Source organism: Loxodonta africana, chromosome 15, assembly GCF_030014295.1.
Source record: "Loxodonta africana isolate mLoxAfr1 chromosome 15, mLoxAfr1.hap2, whole genome shotgun sequence".
NCBI classification, from domain to species: domain Eukaryota; kingdom Metazoa; phylum Chordata; class Mammalia; order Proboscidea; family Elephantidae; genus Loxodonta; species Loxodonta africana.
Genome location: NC_087356.1, coordinates 68460773 through 68480191, shown reverse-complemented (window position 1 = coordinate 68480191; position 19419 = coordinate 68460773). Strand labels below are relative to the sequence as shown.

At 43.6% G+C, this 19419-nt stretch overlaps 1 pseudogene; it reads left to right on the top strand.

Moving 5' to 3' along the window:
• The first annotated feature begins 11717 nt into the window (after positions 1-11717).
• Positions 11718-19419, top strand: part of LOC135227820 (olfactory receptor 8G50-like) — a 52896-nt pseudogene continuing 45194 nt past the window's right edge.

Below are 19419 nucleotides of genomic sequence, written 5' to 3'. Positions count from 1 at the left end.
TAGTTTATTATATTTTCAAGTAATATCACACCATGTCATGTATAACGTAGGAAATTTATAGTATACTTCCACTTATCTCCTCCCTTGATCTGTACTACAGTTGTTAACCATTTTACTTCTACTTAAGTTACAATATTTATAATACATTGTTATTATTATTCAATAGTATTAACCTTTCAAAGAACTTTTAAGTTGATAAAAATGCCTTTTAAATGTCCCTATAAATTTGCTATTCTTTATTATATTGTGTAGACAGAAATTTCCATTCTGTTTATTTTCTTTGTGTGAGAAAGTGAGAAGACGTCCTTGAATATTTCTTGAAGTTCGTGCCTAATAGAGGCAATTATTACTTTTTTATTCATGTAGAAATATTTTTATTTTCCAAAAATCACTTTTTAAGTATATTGACAGTTTGCATAAAATTTTAGGTTGATTATTATTTTGTGTAGTACTTCAAAAATGTTTTCCCACTGACTGCTCTGACAGCAATCACAATAGGGGGCCCCAATCAGAGCTGGAGAAAAATGCAGCACACAATTCTAACTCACACACACACACACACACACACACAAAAATGACTAAACTTACTGGTCTGACAGAGACTGGAGAAACTCTGAGAGTCTGACCACCAGACACCCTTATAGCTCAGTAACGAAGTCACTCCTGAGGTTCACTCTTCAGCCAAAGATTAGACAGGCCTGTAAAACAAAACAAGACTAAATGCGCACACAGCCCAGGGGCATGGACAAGAAGGCAGGAGGGAACAAAAAAGCTGGTAATGGGGAACCCAAGTTCAAGAAGGGGAGAGGGTTGACATGTTGTGGGGTTGGCAACCAATGTCACCAAACAAGATGTATATTAAATGTTTAATGAGAATCTAATTTGCTCTGTAAACCATCTAAAATACAAAAAAAAAAAAAAATTTTAATTTTTCTCATTTTGTTCTTTTATCTTTTAAGAATAAAGATATCAAATTGTTGTTCCTTTAAAAATAATAGCCATTTCTTTGCCACATTTATAATTTTCTCTTTGCCTTTACTTTTTTAGTAGCTCCCCTCTGATATGCTTAAGTGCAGTTTTTCTTTTCATCATTCTTGGGATTTACAGTGGTTTGTGAAGAGGATTTGAAGCACTTACTGCTGAAGATCAAAGACTACAGCCTTCAGTACAGATTGCACCTCAATATAAAGAAGACAAAAATCCTCACAACTGGACCAACAAAGAGCATCATGATAAACAGAGAAAATACTGAATTTGTCAAGGATTTCATTTCACTTTGGATCCACAATGAATGCCCAGGGAAGCAGCAATTAAGAAATCAGATGACTTATTCCATTGGCAAATTTGCTACAAAAGACCTCTTTAAAGTGTTAAAAAGCAAAGGGGTCGAGTAGAGGACTAAGGTGTGCCTGCACCAAGGCATGGTATTTTTCAGAGCCTCATACGCATTCCAAAGCTGGATAATGAATAAGGAAGAGCAAAGAAGAATTGATGCCTTTGAATTATGCTGTTGGTGAAGAATATTAAATATACAATAGACTGCCAGAATAACAAACAAATCTGCCTTCAGACCTAGAGTCAGCAGAGTCCTGCTTTAAACATAACGTGTGAATCATGGGCTAAGGTAGCAACAGAATATTTGAATTTAGGATTCTCCTGGAGAATCCAAGATATATTGCTATATTATTTTGGGAATTAAAATGTAGTTTGGGTTGACTTGTGGAAAACTCCAGTATGAGAGAGAAATTTTGTTGTTGTTGTCATTGTTAGGTGCCCTCGAGTCTGTTCCCACTCACAGAGACCCTATGTACAACAGAACAAAACACGGCCTGGTCCTGTGCCATTCTCACAATCTTTGTTAGGCTTGAGTCCACTGTTGCAGCCACTGTGTCAATTCATTTCACCAAGGGTCTTCCTCTTTTTCTCTGACACTCTATTCCACCAAGCAGGATGTCCTTCTCCAGGGACTCATCCCTCCTGATAACATGTTGAAAGTACGCAAAGTCTTGCCATCACTGCGTCTAAGGAGCATTGTGGCTGTACTTCTTCCAGGACAGATTTATTCATTCTTCTGGCAGTTTGTGGTATATTAAATGTTCTTGGCCAACACCATAATTCAAAGGCATCGATTCTTCTTCGATCTTCTTTATTCTTTGTTCATCAATAGAAGGATTCAGGAAAACAATACAAGAAAAAAACGACAGAATAATCACGCTGCTAGAAAGCATACAGAAACAGAAAACAGAAATTCAAAAGAGTAATAATCAAATTTTAGAATTAGACAATTCCGTAGAAGGTTGTAAGAACAGAGTATAGACAAGGGAAGACAGAATTAGTGAGATTTAAGATAAATCCCTTGACACCAATTTGTCTGAGGAAAAATATAAAAACAAAAAGTGAAGAAAGCCTAAGGATTATGTGGGATACTATCCAGAGGAAAAACCACTGAGTAATCTGAGTACCAGAACAGGGGAGAGTAACAGAAAACACAGAGAGAAATGTTGAAGATTTGCTGTCAGAAAACATCCCTAATATCATGAAAGACAAGAAAATACCTATCCAAGAGGCTTAACGAACACCATACGGCTTAGACCCCAAAAGAAAGTCACCAAACTTTCTAAAACCAAAGAAAAAGAAAGAACCTTGAGAGTGGCTAGGGATAAACAAAAAGTCACCTACAAAGGAGAACCAATAAGACAAAACTCTGACTGCACAGTAGAAACCACACAGGCAAGAAGGCAATGGGTTGACATATAGAAAGCCTTGGAGGAAAAAGAAATGCCAGCTAAGAATTATATAGTCAGTAAAATTGTCTCTCAAATATAATGATTACATTAAGTAATTTCCAGATAAACAGAAATTAAGAGAATTTGAAAAGACCATGCCAAAATTACAAGACATATTAAAGGGAGCCTTCCAGTTAGAGAAGTAGCATCAGAAAAAAATCCAAAACTAGAACACAGGACAGATCAGCCACTTATCAACCCAGACGGAGGATTCACAATAAAAATCAAAGCTAAAAGACTGAAAATAGGGAACCAGAGGCGTCAATATGTAAACAATGACAATGTCAAATCTAAAAAGAGGGAATAAGCAGTGTAATCACAGAACTTCAATATGTGAGAAAGTTAAGGTGATATTAGGAAATAAAAGACTGGTTTAAACTTAGAAAAGTAAACGTAAATTTCAAGGTAAACTAAAGGAAGCTACCAAATCTACCCATCAAAATAAAAAGGAGGAAAAACATAGAGGCCAGACCAAGATGGCAGAATAAACAGACACTTCTGGTGAGACCTCTTACAACAAACACCTGGAAAAACAAGTGAAACGTGTATATTTATGACAACATAGAAGCCCTGAACATCAAAGGAAAAGTTAGAAAATGAATTAAGCAGCAGGGGGAGGAACAGACGGTTCAGAAGTAGAGAGGAGTTACTGCACCTGAATTGCTGGGAGCCCTCAGGCTCCATTCCCAGGACCAGCTGAGGTAGGCTGATACTAGCTTTTGGCTGCAGTTTCCCCAGGGAGAAGCAGCCCGCCACACAGCCTACTCACATGTCTGGAACCAAAGAAGAACAGCACTCTTGGCAAAGGCTAAGTACTTGCATATATTTTACCGCGTACCACGCTGCCAAGCCGACTTCAGGGACTGTTGATTTCCCTGGGCCTGAGATAGGCCCTGGTGAGCACCGAGATCTATCCTTCCAACCTTGGAGAACGAATAAATTCTCAGCTGGGGAAAAAAATAAAGTGCCAGATCCACTAACTGGGGGAGCTCAGGACAGAAGAAGCTCTTGTCCAGGCATATATGGTCCATGGACTTCTAGTACCTTTCCCCCCTTCATGGACCTGTGTGGGCCTATTTTAGGAGAGTAGGCCCCTGTTGGCAGACTACAATTGTTTCAGCTGTGCAGTGGAGAGATTGGTATTTGATGTTTGACACCACTTTGCCTATGAAACAGAGTCCTCACCTACTCACATCAGGGGCCTAAGGGCTGGTGGCTCCACACAGGCCACACAGCCACCCGTGACAGGGGTCCAAGGATAACTGGTACCTCCCAGTCCTTACAACCAAAACATTGGGTGCCCACAGTCTGCCTGCAGAGCCCACCCACCTGTATGCTATAGGGAAGAGGGGCACGCTTTCCTCAGAGACATGGGGGATGATGCTCAGTCCCCAGCCTTATTCAGAGCGTGAACCCCTGCTGCAACCAGGTACTGGTACCTTCACCAATCACCCCTGACCCTCTAAGACTGTAGGACAGAGTCCGTACCGCACACTTGATGACCAGCTGCCTGGACACCTAAGCTGAATCCATACAAGAAAAGTGAACGGACTCCTAGACTGACATACCTGATAACAGCTCTAGCCATCTGGAGACAGAACATCAGAGCTTTAAAAGTGAAAATAATCAAGCTAGCTCACTCAAGCAACGCATTGGGGTATACCAATACAAAATAAAGCAAAGCAAGAAGCTACGACACAGTAAGCAAACATAAAAAAAACTAATAAAATAACTTAGAGATGGCTCGAAGACAACAGTCAATATCAAATCACATAAAAAAACAGGCGATGATCATTTCAACCAGCTCTCAAAACAATGAATCAGGAAACCTTCCAGAGGAAGGTGCCTTCCTGGAATTACCAGAGGAAGAATACAAAAGATTAATATACAGAACACTTCAAAATATCAGGAAGGAGATCAGGCAATATGCAGAACAAACCAAGGAACTCAAAGCTAAACCAGTTGAAGAAATTAAAAAGGTTATTCAGAAACATAATGAAAAATTTAACAAGCTGGAAAAATCCATAGACACACAGCAATCAGAAACGCAGATTAGCAATAAAATTACAGAATTAGACAATTCCATAGGAAGCCAGAGAAGCAGAATTGGTCAAGTGCAAGGCAGTATTTCTGAACTTGAAGATAAAGCACTTGGCACTAATATATATGAAGAAAAATCAGATAAAAGAATTTAAAAAAAAGAAGAAAACTTAAGAATCTTGTGGGGCTCTATCAAGAAAATAACCTATGAGTGATTGGAGTACCAGAACAGGGAACAGAAAATACAGAGAGAATTGTTGAAGATTTGGTGACAGAAAAATTTCCTGATATCATGGAAGATGGGAAGATATTTTTCCAAGATGCTCATTGAACCCAACATAAGGCAGGTTTTAAAGGAAAGTCACCAAGACATATTATAGTCAAACTTGCCAAAAGCAAAGCTAAAGGGAGAATTTTAAGAACAGGTATTTTTCTTTTTTTTTTTTTAGGGATAAATGAAAAATCTCCTACAAAAGAGAATAAATAAGAATAAGCTCTGACTACTCAGCAGAAACCATGTAGACAAGAAAGCAATGGGATGACTTATATAAAGCATTGAAGGAAAAAAACTGCCAACCAAGAATCATATATCCAGCAAAACTGTCTCTCAAATATGAAGGTGAAATTAGGACATTTCCAGATAAAAAGATTACCCAAACCCAGAAAAAGAAGATTAGGGGATTCATAAAAACCAAACCAAAACTACAAGGAATACTTCTTTGTTTTGAAAATCAATATCAGGTATGAACCCAAGACTAGGACATTGGACAGAGCAATGAGATGTCAACCCAGACGGGGAAATCACAAAAATGAATCAAGATAAGAAAAAAAAAAAGCTCAAAACTGGGAAATAGCAATGTTATTATGTAAAAGAAGACAACATTAAAACAATAAAGAGGGACTAAGAAATGTAGTTGTAGATCTTTCATATGGAGAGGAAGACAACGTGATATAAAGAAACAACAGCTGGGTTTAAGTTTAGAAAAAATGGGAGTAAATATTAAGGTAACCACAAAGGAGACAAACTATTCTACATATCAAAATAAAATAGAAGACAAAAACTAGAGACTCGGCAGAAACAAAATCAATAACAAATATGAGGAGAAGACAATATATAAACTACTTAGCACTAAAAATTAAGTGGGAAAAAGAAACTGTCAACAACACACAAAAAAAGACATCAAAATGACAGCACAAAGTTCATACCTATCTAAAATTACACTAAATATAAATGGACTAAATGCACCAATAAAGAGACAGAGAATGGCAGAATGGGTAAAAAAAACAGGATCGATCTATATGCTGCCTAAAAGAGACATGCCATAGGCTTAGAGACAGAAAGAAACTAAAACTCAAAGGATGGAAAAAAATATATCAAGTAAACAACAATCAAAAAAGAGCAGGAGTGGCAATATTAATTTCTGACAAAATAGACTTTAAAGTTAAATCCATCAGAAAGGATAAGGAAGGACACTGTATAATGATTAAAGGGACAATACACCAAGAAGATATAATGGTGTTAAATATTTATGCACCAATGATAGAGCTGCAAGATACATAAAACAAACTCTATCAGCATTGAAAAGTGAGATAGACAGCTCCAAAATAATAGTAGGAGACTTCAACACACCACTTCCAGTGAAGGACAGGACATCCAGAAAGAAGCTCAATAAAGATGCAGAAGATCTAAATGCCACAATAAACCAACCTAACTTCATAGACATATACACAACACTCCACCCAACAGCAAGCAACTATACTTTCTTTTCTAGTGCACATGGAACATTCTCTAGAATAGACCACATATTAGGTCATAAAGTAAGCCTTAGCAGAATCCAAAACAATGAAATATTACAAAGCATCTTCTCTGACCATGAGGCCATAAAAGTGGAAATAACATAAAAAGCAGGGAAAAGAAATGAAACACTTGGAAAATGAACAATACCCTGCTCAAAAAAGACTGGATTAGAGAAGACATTACGGATGGGATAAAGAAATTCATAGAATCCAATGAGAATGAAAACACTTACTATCAGAACTTTTGGGACATGGCAAAAGCAGTGCTCAGAGGTCAATTTATACCAATAAATGCACACATCCAAAAAGAAGGGCCGAAATCAAAGAATTATCCCTACCACATGAACAAATAAAAAAAAAAAAGAGAGAGAGAGCAACAAAAGAAACCCTCAGGCACCAGAAGAAAACAAATAATAAAAAATAGAGCAGAACTAAATGAAATGGAAAACAGAAAAACAATTGAAAGAATTAACAAGGCCAAAAGCTGGTTCTATGAAATAATCAACAAAATTGATAAACCATTGGCCAAACTGACAAAAGAAAAACAGGAGAGAAAGCAAAGAACTCAAATAAGAAATGAGATGGGCAATATCACAACAGAGTCAACTGAAAGAAAAACTATGGCATCAGATTACTATGAAAAATTGTACTCTAACAAATTTGAAAACCTAGAAGAAATGGATGATTTCCTAGAAACACACTACCTACCTAAACTAACACAAACAGAGGTAGAACAACTAAATAGGCCCATACCAAAAGAAGAGATTGAAAAGGTAATCAAAGAACTCCCAACAACAAAAAAAAAGCCCTGGCCCAGATGGCTTCACTGCAGAGTTCTACAAAACTTTCAGAGAAGTGTTAACACTACTACTGCTAATGGTATTTCAGAGCACAGAAAAGGACGGAATACTCCCAAACTCATTCTATGAAGCCAGCATATCCCTGAAACCAAGGCCAGGTAAAGACACCACAAAAAAAGAAAATTGCAGACCTATATCCCTCATGAACTTAAATGCAAAAATCCTCAACAGAATTCTAGCCAATAGAATTCAACAACATATCAAAAAAAAAAAAAAATCACCATGACCAAGTGAGATTCATACCAGGTATGCAGGGATGGCTCAACATTCGGAAACAATTAATGTAATCCATCACAGAATTAAAAGACAAGAATCACATGATTTTATCAATTGATGCAGAAAAGGCATTTGGAAAGGTTCAACACATTCCTGATAAAAACTCTCAGCAAAATAGGAATAGAAGGAAATTTCCTCAACATATTAAAGGGCATTTATATGAAGGCAACAACCAACATCATCCTAAATGGAGAGAGCCTGAAAGCACTCCCCTTGAGAATGGGAATGAGACAAGGATGCCCTTTATCATGACTCTTATTCAACATTGGTCTGGAGGTCCTAGCCAGAGCAATTAGGCTAGATAAAGAAATAAGGGCATCCAGATTGGCAAGGAAGAAGTAAAATTATCTCTATTTGCAGATGACATGCTCTTAGACACAGAAAACCCTAAGGAATCCTCAAGAAAACTACTGAAACTAATAGAAGAGTTCAGCTAGAGTATCGGGGATACAAAATAAAAATACAAAAATCAGTTGGATTCCTCTACACCAACAAAAAGAGCATCGAAGATGAAATCACCAAATCAATACCATTTACAGTAGTCCCCAAGAAGATAAAATACTTAGGAATAAATCTTACCCGAGATGTAAAAGTCTTATACAAAGAAAACTACAATACACTTCTGCCAGAAACCAAAAGAGATGCACATAAGTGGAAAAACGTATCTTGCTCATGAATAGGAAAACTTAACATTATAATAATGTCCATTCTACCAAAAGCGATCTATACATTTAATGCACTTCTGATCCAAATTCCAACAACATTCTTTAATGAGATGGAGAAACAAATCACCAACTTCATATCGAAGGAAAAGAGGCCCCTGATAAGTAAAGCATTACTGAAAAAGAACGAAGTGGGAGGCCTTATTCTACCGGATTTTAGAACCTATTATACAGCCACAGTAGTCAAAACGGCCTGGTACTAGTACAACAACAGACACATAGACCAATGGAACAGAATTGAGAATTCAGATATAAATCATTCCACATATGAGCAACTGATATTTGACAAAGGCCCCAGAACAGTTAAATGGGGGAAAAGACAGTCTTTTAAATCAATGGTGCTGGCATAATTGGATATCCATCTGCAAAAAAATGAGACAAGACCCATACCTCACACCATGCAAAAAAACGAGCTCAAAACGGATCAAAGTCCTAAATGTAAAATCTAAAACAATAAAGATCATGGAAGAAAAAATAGGGACAACGTTAAGAGCCCTAATACATGGCATAAACAGTACACAAAACATTCCTTACAATGTAGAAGAAAAACTAGACAACTGGGAGCTCCTCAAAATCAAACACCTATGCTCATCAAAAGACTTCACCAAAAAAAGTAAAAAGGTTACCTACAGACTGGGAAAAAGTTTTTAGCTATGACATTTCCAATCAACACTCGATGTCTAAAATCTATATGATACTGCAAAAACTCAACTACAGAAAGACAAACAACCAACTAAAAAATGGGCAAAAGATATGAACAGACACTTCACTAAAGAAGACATTCAGGTAGCTAACAGACACATGAGGAAATGCTCATGATCATTAGCCATTAGAGAAAAGCAAACCAAAACTACAATGAAATTTCACCTCACTCCAAGGCTGGCGCAAATCTAAAAAACACAAAATAATAAATGTTAGAGAGGCTGTGGAGGGATTGGTACATTTATACACTCCTGGTGGTTTTTTTTTTTTTGGTGGGGATGTAAAAAGGTACAACCACTTTGGAAACTGATTTGGTGATTCCTTAAAAAGCTAGAAATAGAACTACCATGGGATCCAGCAATCCCACTCCTTAGAATATATCCTAGAGAAATAAGAGCCTTTACACGAACAGATACATGCACACCCATGCTTATTACAGCGCTGTTTACAATAGCAAAAAGATGGAAGCAACCAGGGTGCCCATCGTCGGATGAATGGATAAATAAATTGTGGTACATTCACAGAAGGGAATATTACCATCGATACAGAAGAGTGATGAATCTGTGAAACATTACATAACATGGAGGAATCTGGAAGGTATAATGATGAGTGAAATTAGTCAGCTGCAAAAGGACAAATATTGTATAAGACCATTAGTATAAGAGCTCGAGAAATAGTTTAAACAGAGAAGAAAATATCGTTTGATGGTTATGAGAGGGGGGCAGAAGGGAGGACGGGAGAGCAGCATGTACTAATTAGATGGTAGATGAGAGCTACTTTAGGTGGCAGGAAGGACAACACACAATACAGGTGGGGTCAGCACAACTGGACTAAGCCAAAAGCAAAGAAGTACCCTGAATAAACTGAGTGCTTCGAAAGTCAGCATGGCAAGGGCGGGGTTTGGGGACCAAGGTTTCAGGGGACATCTAAGTCAATTGGCATAATAAAATCTATTAAGAAAACATCCTGCATCCCACTTTGGAGTGTGGCCTCTGGGGTCTTAAACACTAGCAAGCCACCATCTAAGATGCATCAATTGGTTTCAACCCACCTCCATCAAACGAGAATGAAGAACACCAAGGACATGAGGTAATTACGACCCTGTGAGGCAGAAAAGGCCACATAAACCAGAGACGATATCATCCTGAGACCAGAAAAACTAGATGGTGCCAGACTACAACCAATGAATGCCCTGACAGGGAACCCAACAGAGAACCCCTGAGGGAGCAGGAGAACTGTGGGACGCAGACCCCAAATTGTCATGAAAAGATCAGACTTAATGGTCTGAGACTAGAAGGATCCCGGTGGTCATGGCACCCAGACCTGTTGGCCCAGGACAGGAACCATTCCCAAAGCCAACTCTTCAGACATGGATTGAACTAGACAGTCGGTTGGAGAAGGATGCCGGTGAGGAGCGAGCTTCTTGGATCAGGTGGACACTTGAGACTATGTTGGCATGTCCTGCCTGGAGGGGAGATGAGAGGGTAGAGGCACTTAGAAGCTGGCAAAATGGACACCAAAAGAGAGTGGAGGGAGGGAGTGGGATGTCTCATTAGGGGGAGAGCAATTGGGAGTCTGTACAGCATGGTGTACATAAGTTTTTCCGTGAGAGACTGATTGGATTTGTAAACTTTCACTTAAAGCACAACAATTTTTTTTTAAATATACATAAAATATAAATTTAATAAAAAGGTCCTCAGCATATTTGTATTTCTTCAATTACTGCTTTATAGTTTGTGTTAGGGGCTTAAGACTTTTAACATCCTTTTTTTTACTCTCAGTTTTTTCAAAGCATCTAGTTTAATGCAATGCACTTTATAGCTCTCAGAACTGCAGAGGGGCAAGGTTGCTGCAGCAAAAAGTGGGTTACAATAGGGTATGGGTTTATTGCTGGAGATGGAAGACCAACAGTCTCAGAAAACAGCGAACTCTTGGGCACTGGCATTCGGGATGGGGGGGCGGATGGCATTCTGGAAGATAAGCGCCCGATGACCAGTGGCCCAGAAGCCTGGGTGGGCAGCAGAGTCTGGGGGGGAAATAGGGCACCGGCCTGGGCGGCTGACAGAGTCATTTTCCCCCCAGGCAGATGCCCGCGGCAGGACACACCGGACCCCGGCCCTAGCCTTGGCGTGGGCAGGAGTTGTGAGCGGCCTCGGCCCCCTGCGGCGCCCCCCTCCTGGGCCGCCTCCTTGGGACCCACACCGACCTTGCCCCAGGCGGCCAGGCTGGCTCAGTGCCCCCGCCGCAGTGCCAGGCGCAGGCTGGGGACGCCCATCGGCACCTGGGCCGAGGGCTCATGGGAGCCCGACGCCGAGTCCCGGCCAGGCCGCCGCCCTCCAGCGGTCCCTTAGCACCTCGCTCCCCAGCGCCGGTGGCCAGCTGGGCGGGGAGGGGCGGGCGCGCGCGCCGCAGCGGCTGGCGGCGGGGGGCGGGGTGGGTGGGTGTGCTGCGGGCGCGCGCCCTGACGCCACCGCCTACTTAGTCTGCAGCTCCGCCTGCGCCCTCTGCTCCCGGCGTTGGTACCCAGTGCGCAGGCCGGCCGAGCGGCCAATGAAGGCGGAGGGCCCGCGGTGTAGAGACGGTCAGCCCCGGAGCCGCGTCCCGCACCCGGCCATCCCGGTAAGCGGGAGCGAGGACACCGGGACCTGGCGGGCACCCCAAGGGGTAGGGCTGCGGGCGGCCCTCCGGGGACTCTGAGGTGTTTGTATGAGGGCCGCCCCCAAGGTGCCCCTGTGTAGGAGAATGATCCTATGTGTCTGCTGCTTCTGGCCCCTCGAGAGAGTTCCTGAGGAGGGTTGGAGAGCCGCCCCCATGGAGCACCCCTGTGTGAACGGAGCCTCCCCAGGAGTCTCTCTGTATTTGTCCCCCTGGGCTCCTCAGTGTAACTACGGACCCCCAAGGGCGGCCTCTGGACTTGCCTCTGTGGAAGAGAGTGCCCTGTTGTGAGGATATTCAATCTGCTCAATGGATAGGCTCACGTGTTGGGGTCCTAAAACCTTTGGCCCTCAGCCATGTGAGTGAACTTGGAAGCAGACCCTGTAGCTCCAGTCAAGCTTTCAGATGACTGCTGCCCTGGCGGATGTCTGAACTGCAGCCTCATGGAAGTCAGAAGCACCCTTCTAAAAAAAAATGCAAGGAACGTGCTTCCCTCCTGCTCTTCTTGCTTGATGGTGATGAGGTCCCCCTCCTCTGGGCTTGCTTCTCTCTTTTATATCTCAAAAGAGATTGACTCAAGATACGATCAAGTCCTATAGATTGTGTCCTACCTCATTAATATCATGGAGGTTAGGATTTATAACACATACAGAGGTAATTACATCAGATCACGCAATGGAGGACAACCACACAATACGGGGAATCATGGCCTAGCCAAGTTGATGCACATTTTTGGGGGACACAATTCAATCCCTAACAGTGCCTTTAGGTCAGCTGCTTTTCTGTGTGCCAGGACAGAGTGCTACAGGATATCGCATAAATGCAGGTGATGTTGACCTCTTCTTATCATTGTGGTTGTGGAAACTGGCTAAATCCCAAAACTTAGCAGCTCTTCCTATGCTCAGAGAAATCACCTATAGCTCCCATATGGGTTACCTGTTCTCATCCTTCCTAGCCTTGATTCACAACTTAGGTTCCACCTCTGAGGAAGCAGAGTGCATATGATGAGCTGGTGACTGTGTAGTTTCTAGAAACAAGTTCTGAAGATTTGGTCTGATGAGCCCCTTTGGGGATACTGGCACTATGATCTCAAGTAAGCACTTTGTTTTCTCCAATCATCTTTGCAAAATTTATTCAACAAATATTTATTGAACATTTTCTCCTTGTGATCCCATTTAGATTGTTCCTCCCTTCCGAGCTCAAAGAAAATCTGGAGCTACCTGTTAAACCTACTGTTTTTTTTTCAAGTTTTCGTTCCTTTATTGCTGCTGGGGAAAACCTTCCCACCTTCTTCTGCAAGATCACTGTCAGTTTTGTTGTTGCTGTTGTTTTTAGCTTTTTCCAACATATGCCACTCTCATATCAATTATCAGGTGAAGGCACTCAAGGTTACTTTCCATTTAACATGCAGGACAAGGGAGCCATGGCTTATTAGGAAGGCTGTGGACCCTCCAGAGCTACTTATTTTTATAGAGAGCTGAAGGAGAAGGGTTCCCTAGATGCCTTCTCTTTCCCTATTTTTTCCCTATCTCCTGCTGCGTAAGAACGTACCACAAACTTGGTGGCTTAAAACCACACCCATTTATTATGCCATATTTTTTGCAGTCGGGAGTATAGGCAGGGCTTAGCTTAGTCCTTTGCTTATGGTCTCACAAGACTGCAATCAAGGTGTTCACTAGGATGTGTTCTCATCTGGAGGCTTGAAGGTGGAAGAATCCACTTCCAAGCTCACTTAGGCTTTTGGAAGAATTCATTTCTTACCTTCCTGAGGTACAGTTGTTCCAAAGTTTGCACTTAAAAGCACTGCGGGTTTAGAGTTGTCCCTGGAAATATGTTTGGAGTAGGGGGTAGGGTTGACAGGTGTGGAATCCTGGTTAACATTAAAATTTGGGTTAGAACTACACATGTAGTCATGCCATGTGTCATGGCCTCCCTCCTGGGCAACCAAGGCCTGCATCTTCATGGTGCCTTGAGAGTGCCCTTGGCAGGTGTGTCTATCTGCTGTGTTGAAGGGGCTGGAGGGCAGGGCCCTGCAGGGATGGAGGCAGTGGTAAATTGTTGGCCCTTGTGGAGATGGGTGCATAGGTGAAGGATGAGGGCAGTAGATCTACTGCAAGCCCTTGACATTTTTTTAAGAGCACACAGAGAAGTTGGTGAGACCAGGGGTATGCATGTGAATTCACTGCTGTCTCTATTAAAGAACAAGCAGTGAAACAGAAATTACAAAGGAGAGTTTAGAGGAGGGATAGGCAGGCCTGGTTCTGAGGTGGCCTAGGAGGCTTTATAGAGGAAAAGGGCTTTGAAGGATGAATTTGGACTGCATATGTGTTTGTGAGTCTACAAGATGGGCTGTATCTTTTTGTTATGTGTGCAAGTCAGCTTTGTATGTGCTTGTGAATTTCTGCCTGTGTCTACTTGAGTATTTCCGACCCAGGGGGTTCCCTGGTCTGTGTAGATGTGTATTTCTAGTCAAAGTTTCTTCGTACTCTGTAGTATTTCTGTGTGGCATCTTTGAATCTGTGTCTTTCTCTTTATGTACATGTGTGACTGGATGTCTGTGTGTCCACGTGTTATTCACTGTGTGTAGTGAGATCCTAGTCTGACGTGTCTTTAATCATCCTTCCCACCCCCCAGTGTACCGCAGCTGCCAGTAATATTTACCTCAAAGATAGGTTTCCCTTTCCGTGGTCTGGATTCCCACGGGTAAGACTGTCTGCCCAGGGTCCTGACCCTGTGGCCTCTGTATAGGCTTGACCTTGGAAGTAAAACATTCTGGAAAGCCCCCAGCATGCCCCTTGCCTGGCCATGGACCCAGAGAAGTTACTGTGGAGGACAGATACAAATCGGGGAAGGGAGGCTGTTGGCAGAACCTATCCCTCCTTCTTGGAATGGATATCTTTCTCTGTCTCCTTCTCAGGGCCCCTTCTTCCCCTGTGCTCACATACAGACCAAGTATTCAGGGTCCTGACCTCAGTGTCTCTGGGGATGGGAATGGACATCTCTTTGCAAGCCCAGCCAGGTGTGTCAGGGATTCGGTACTGTCTCCCAGCACCTTACCTGTCTGCATGGTGCCCTTTCTCCATCTGTCCACTCTAGCTCAAGATTGTCCTTCCTCCTTTCCTATCCCTACGGTGGACACAGGAACCTTCTTGGCCTTTCTTTCATGATAGCCCTGGCTAATGCCATAGGCCCCTGAGCACAGGTAGAGCATTAGGGCTTGATGGCCAGTAAAAGAGCAGAGGCCCAGTGACCTCTCTCATGGTGCAGAAAATAGCATCTCAGTGGGGTCTTACCCTCTCACTCCTGTGCTGTGTGTTTTTGTCCTTCCCTGGATGGGACAGGGTGAGCATGTACAAAATGAGTCAGGCATGGTCCCTGTCCTCAAGGACTCAGTGATTCACAGGCAGAATGATGTTTGGAGAAGACATACTTCTCTTACTGCTGTTACTCAGTACCCTAAGTTACATTTATAGAATTCTCAAGTACTCACCCAGACCCCCAGAAAGCCCAAAGGAAGGGCTGTAGAAGGTCAGGGCTGTTCACCATGCCATGGTACGTCAAAGGCCCAGTGGTGAACTCCAAAGATCCCGAGCAAGCAGTGATGTATTCCAAGCATCTACCACCCCTTCTGGGGTATATTACATTTTTGGAGTTTGTGCCCTGCCCTAAAGCATTTATTTTGCTCTTATTTTAAGTCTCCCGAGCTCTGGGGGGAGGAGGAAGGTAAGGGCTGTGCAAGGGTTGTGGGATATGATGAGCAAAGCTACATCCACTCAACAACATCCTGCATGAGTTCATAGGCTCTCACCCTGTCTCTTCTCAGCTCTTGGTTTTGCTGAGAGCTCATAATCCTGCAGGTATTGGTTCCAGCTCATCTCTCTGGCCCAGCCCTTTGGCACAGGACTTTGGTCAGCATCATGAGCCCATGCTGGGGTGGGGCAGGTAGGAGCCCGCGGGGACCACGGGAAGGACCTGCTCCACCGTATGTCAGGATGTGTGCACACTAACCCTTGCTTCCCACCTGACGCTGTTTTGACCCTTTTGAGTCACTTCCCTTCACTCTTGCCTTCCTCTGTTTCTCTCTCTGTTCCATGGCTCTCTATCCAACTCCCACCAGGCAGGGAGGATGTACCTGCCACAAGACCTCCTTTGATCTCCTTCGGGGATGCATTAGTAAAACACGTAGAAAATGTTGGCATGGCGGGCCTAGGGCTTGTGCCTGCCTCCTCTGGTGGCCACAATAGGAGCTGGGTCCCCATGCTTTAGGCACAGAATCACCATTCTCAACAGGGATACATCCATGCTTCTTCCCATCCTGGTTTTTCTGCATCCTCTCAGTGGACACTTTGTGCTAAGCACTGGAATCCTATAGAGGAAGTGAGTGCAGCCACCACCTCCTCCTGGTTTGATGGGATGGTGAGTGATCCTGGCTTTCCTTAGGAACCAGTGAGGCAGGGGTATCCCACAGTCCCCTGTACCACATCATCAAGAAGCCACATTTCCTGCTCTTTCTCCAGCTCTTGGCTTCTCTGTGGTAGGTCAGAGGAGGACACAGGGATGGTACCTTTTGAAGGCTACTAGGTGGTGGCCAAAATAGTAGTCTTTATCCCACATGCTTAGGGCAACCTCTTTGTCTTTTTGTTTCCCAGTTCTTTCTTCCTGGCCCCAAACCTCACTGGTCACTGAAGGCTAGGATGCCACATCTGCCCTCTTTCTGCATCTCTAGGCCCATGTTCTTTGTCAGGCTCATAAATCTCAGAGTTTGCTTACCTCCCTCCACCAAGAGCACTTAGGCTTTGGGTTGACTTTCTGGCTCTGGACTTTTTTTCATTCCGAAAAACCCAGCTTTTCTCCATTATCATGCCCTGGTCAGGAGCATGGTGTGCTGTCCCAGGTATTCATACTACCATTTACATTCTTTCCCTACTGGCTTCCTTCCCTGGCAGCCTTAGGGCTGGGGGACAAACCTCTCTACCTTCTACTCTGGTCTTCATTCTAGGAGGCATTCCTTCCATGTAGCTGAGAGGCACTGGAGATGGGAAACAGGCAACAGGGCCACAGCAGGCTCCCAGATTGTTTGAAAGATCTTGTTAGTACCAACCAGGGAGCAGAGAGGGGAGATTCTGTATTTTGGTTTTGACCTCTGTCATAGAAACTGCTTTTTCGAATCACAAAAGCACATCTTCAAGGAGGAAGCACTGTGGCACTCTCCTAAAAACCTTCCAGATTGCAGGCATATATATATATATCAGCCATCAATTAATGATTTTTGCCTATGGGTGGGCAAACAATGCATTGATTTCCAGACCACTCCTTCTTGTCAGTACTGTTGTCATGGGGTTCAAGATTATCATGGGAAGCTTTGACTGAACTCCACCCTGACCTTTACCCTCAGTGTACCTTAGACAAGGGCCTTGCCTTCTCTACTCAAGTCCCTTTATCCACAGTCTAGGATAGGGCTGGGAGGAGTTACGTGGAATGCTAACACATCTGAACTGTGGGTTGAAGGTTATTCTCTGATAGAAAAGACTGTATACCTCCCGCTCAACCTTTAACATATCACAAGGAGACAAGAAGGAACAAGCAGGCATGTATCTTTGCCTAGGGATATATTTGGGCTATGCTTTGCACAACCTGTACATTAAAGAAAATGACAATACAGGGATTTGATACCCTACAGACTATTTGAATGAACTGGATCTTCTTGAAGAAAGCAGTGTTTTTCTCTGAAGTAAGGGTTAGGACGTACGGTGGGTTCTCAGGTTGGGTGGCACAAGCCTCTCGAGGATGGTGCCAAGCAGCTGTGGAGGTGGCCCAGCATAGAGCCAGAGCAAAGATGATGAGAGTAGTGCCAGAGCTGATTGTCTGGGGCCTCCAGGCCATCCGAGAAGGCCAGGCTCACCTGTTTCTCAGTGGGGAGAAATTGGGCTTCGGATCCTTTGTTGTCTTCTCTGTCTTAGCTTGTCCCACAGGCCTTTGGCTGGGGCCAGGCTCTTCTTAAGACGATTTTTTCGCGTTTTGGTCACTTTCTCCTCTGAGGAAAACATGGATTTCTCATCTACTGTCTTGGAATGAATACAGCTAAAAATGCACTTCACCTTATTTCTTAAGCCAGGTTCTGGAAGGCCAGAGCTCTTCTGAGTATGGGCTAGGCTCATTCCCTCCTCTGGAATCTCATTCCACAAAGGTTTGTCCTGCAAAGGCTTACCCTGAATTAGTGGGCCCAGCGAAGACCGGCCCTGTGAAGCCTGGGGCACCACAGGCTGGGCAGTCCCAGGAATCCTGCCTGGTTCCTTAATGACATTCAGGTTGCTTTCACTGTCCTCCACATCATTCTTCTCAGAATCTTTCCCTCCAAGAGCCCCTGGAGGTAGTTTTGGGAGCTTAAACGGAGGACAGTACTGAGGACTCTGTTGACAGGGGGCTGTAATATCAAAGCTCACACTCTGTTGACAGGGGGCTGTAATATCAAAGCTCACAATTTCAGATTGGCTAGTGATTGGCAGGCCTGTGGCCTTGGAGGGAGCCAAATAATAGAGATCAGGCAGCCCTGACAGGAAGGCTAGATGTTTGTCCTGTAAATTAGTTCCCAGCTTCTCCATTGGTCCCTTGGGCAGGGATCTGGACAGCTTAGTGTGGTCAATGACAGCACCTGGTGAGGTCTGTGAGGGCATAACTTTCTGATATATCTCAGGATCAGTTGCTGCCTTCAGCTCTAAGAGCTTGTTTTCTGGAATGCAGGGGTACTGAGCTACCTCCATACTCCCCAGAATTCCACGGTCCTGGCAGATAAATATATGGGCAGTGACAGTGCCCTGGAGGGTCTGCCAACATTTGGAATCGATGTGGTTCTGCCGTATTGCTTTGGTCTGGGTGAGCAAGCGTGGCATGGAGTCTAACACTGGGGCCAATGTGAGTGAGGTCATGTCACTAACCCCACTGACCTCTGGGGCTGCAGACCAGGGAACATTCACATTGTCCAAGGCTTCACTGCTCAAGAGCAGAGGCTGTTGGTCAGCAGGGAACAGGAGCAATGCAGTGGACAGCTTGATCCTCTGAGATATGCCACCGTGCTGGGGAATTAACTGCTTTTGGAGGTGGAACTCCAGCAGCCTCTGGGCATGGTCCGGGAAGAAGGGTAGTTCCCCCCTGAGGAGTGAGATGGGCTTCCTGGACCAGGAAGATCTCAGGGTCTCTGGAGACTGGGTTGTGTCACCGGTCTTATATTGCATGAGACTCTGGGCATACTGAGATCTCTCGAAAGCAGCTGGCAATTCCCACCTAACCTGGAGCTGCCTCTGCAGCAGGTTCCACTCCAACACTTTGAACTTGGCCAGAGCCCGAAATGGGATATTGATCTGGTTTCGTTGATGGTCAGTTGGAGACACCAAATTTGGGACAGATGTGGAAGAAGGTGAAGCTGACTGGGGTGGATTATTAGGCAAGAGCGGGAGGAAGGAGTGCTCATTGAAGAAAAAAAGAACATTCAAGGGAAATTGGGGTATGTACCTGTTTGTGGAAATCCCTCGAAACTCAGTGTCAGTGACAAGCAGGGACTCACTGGTTAGACAAGAGAAGCTA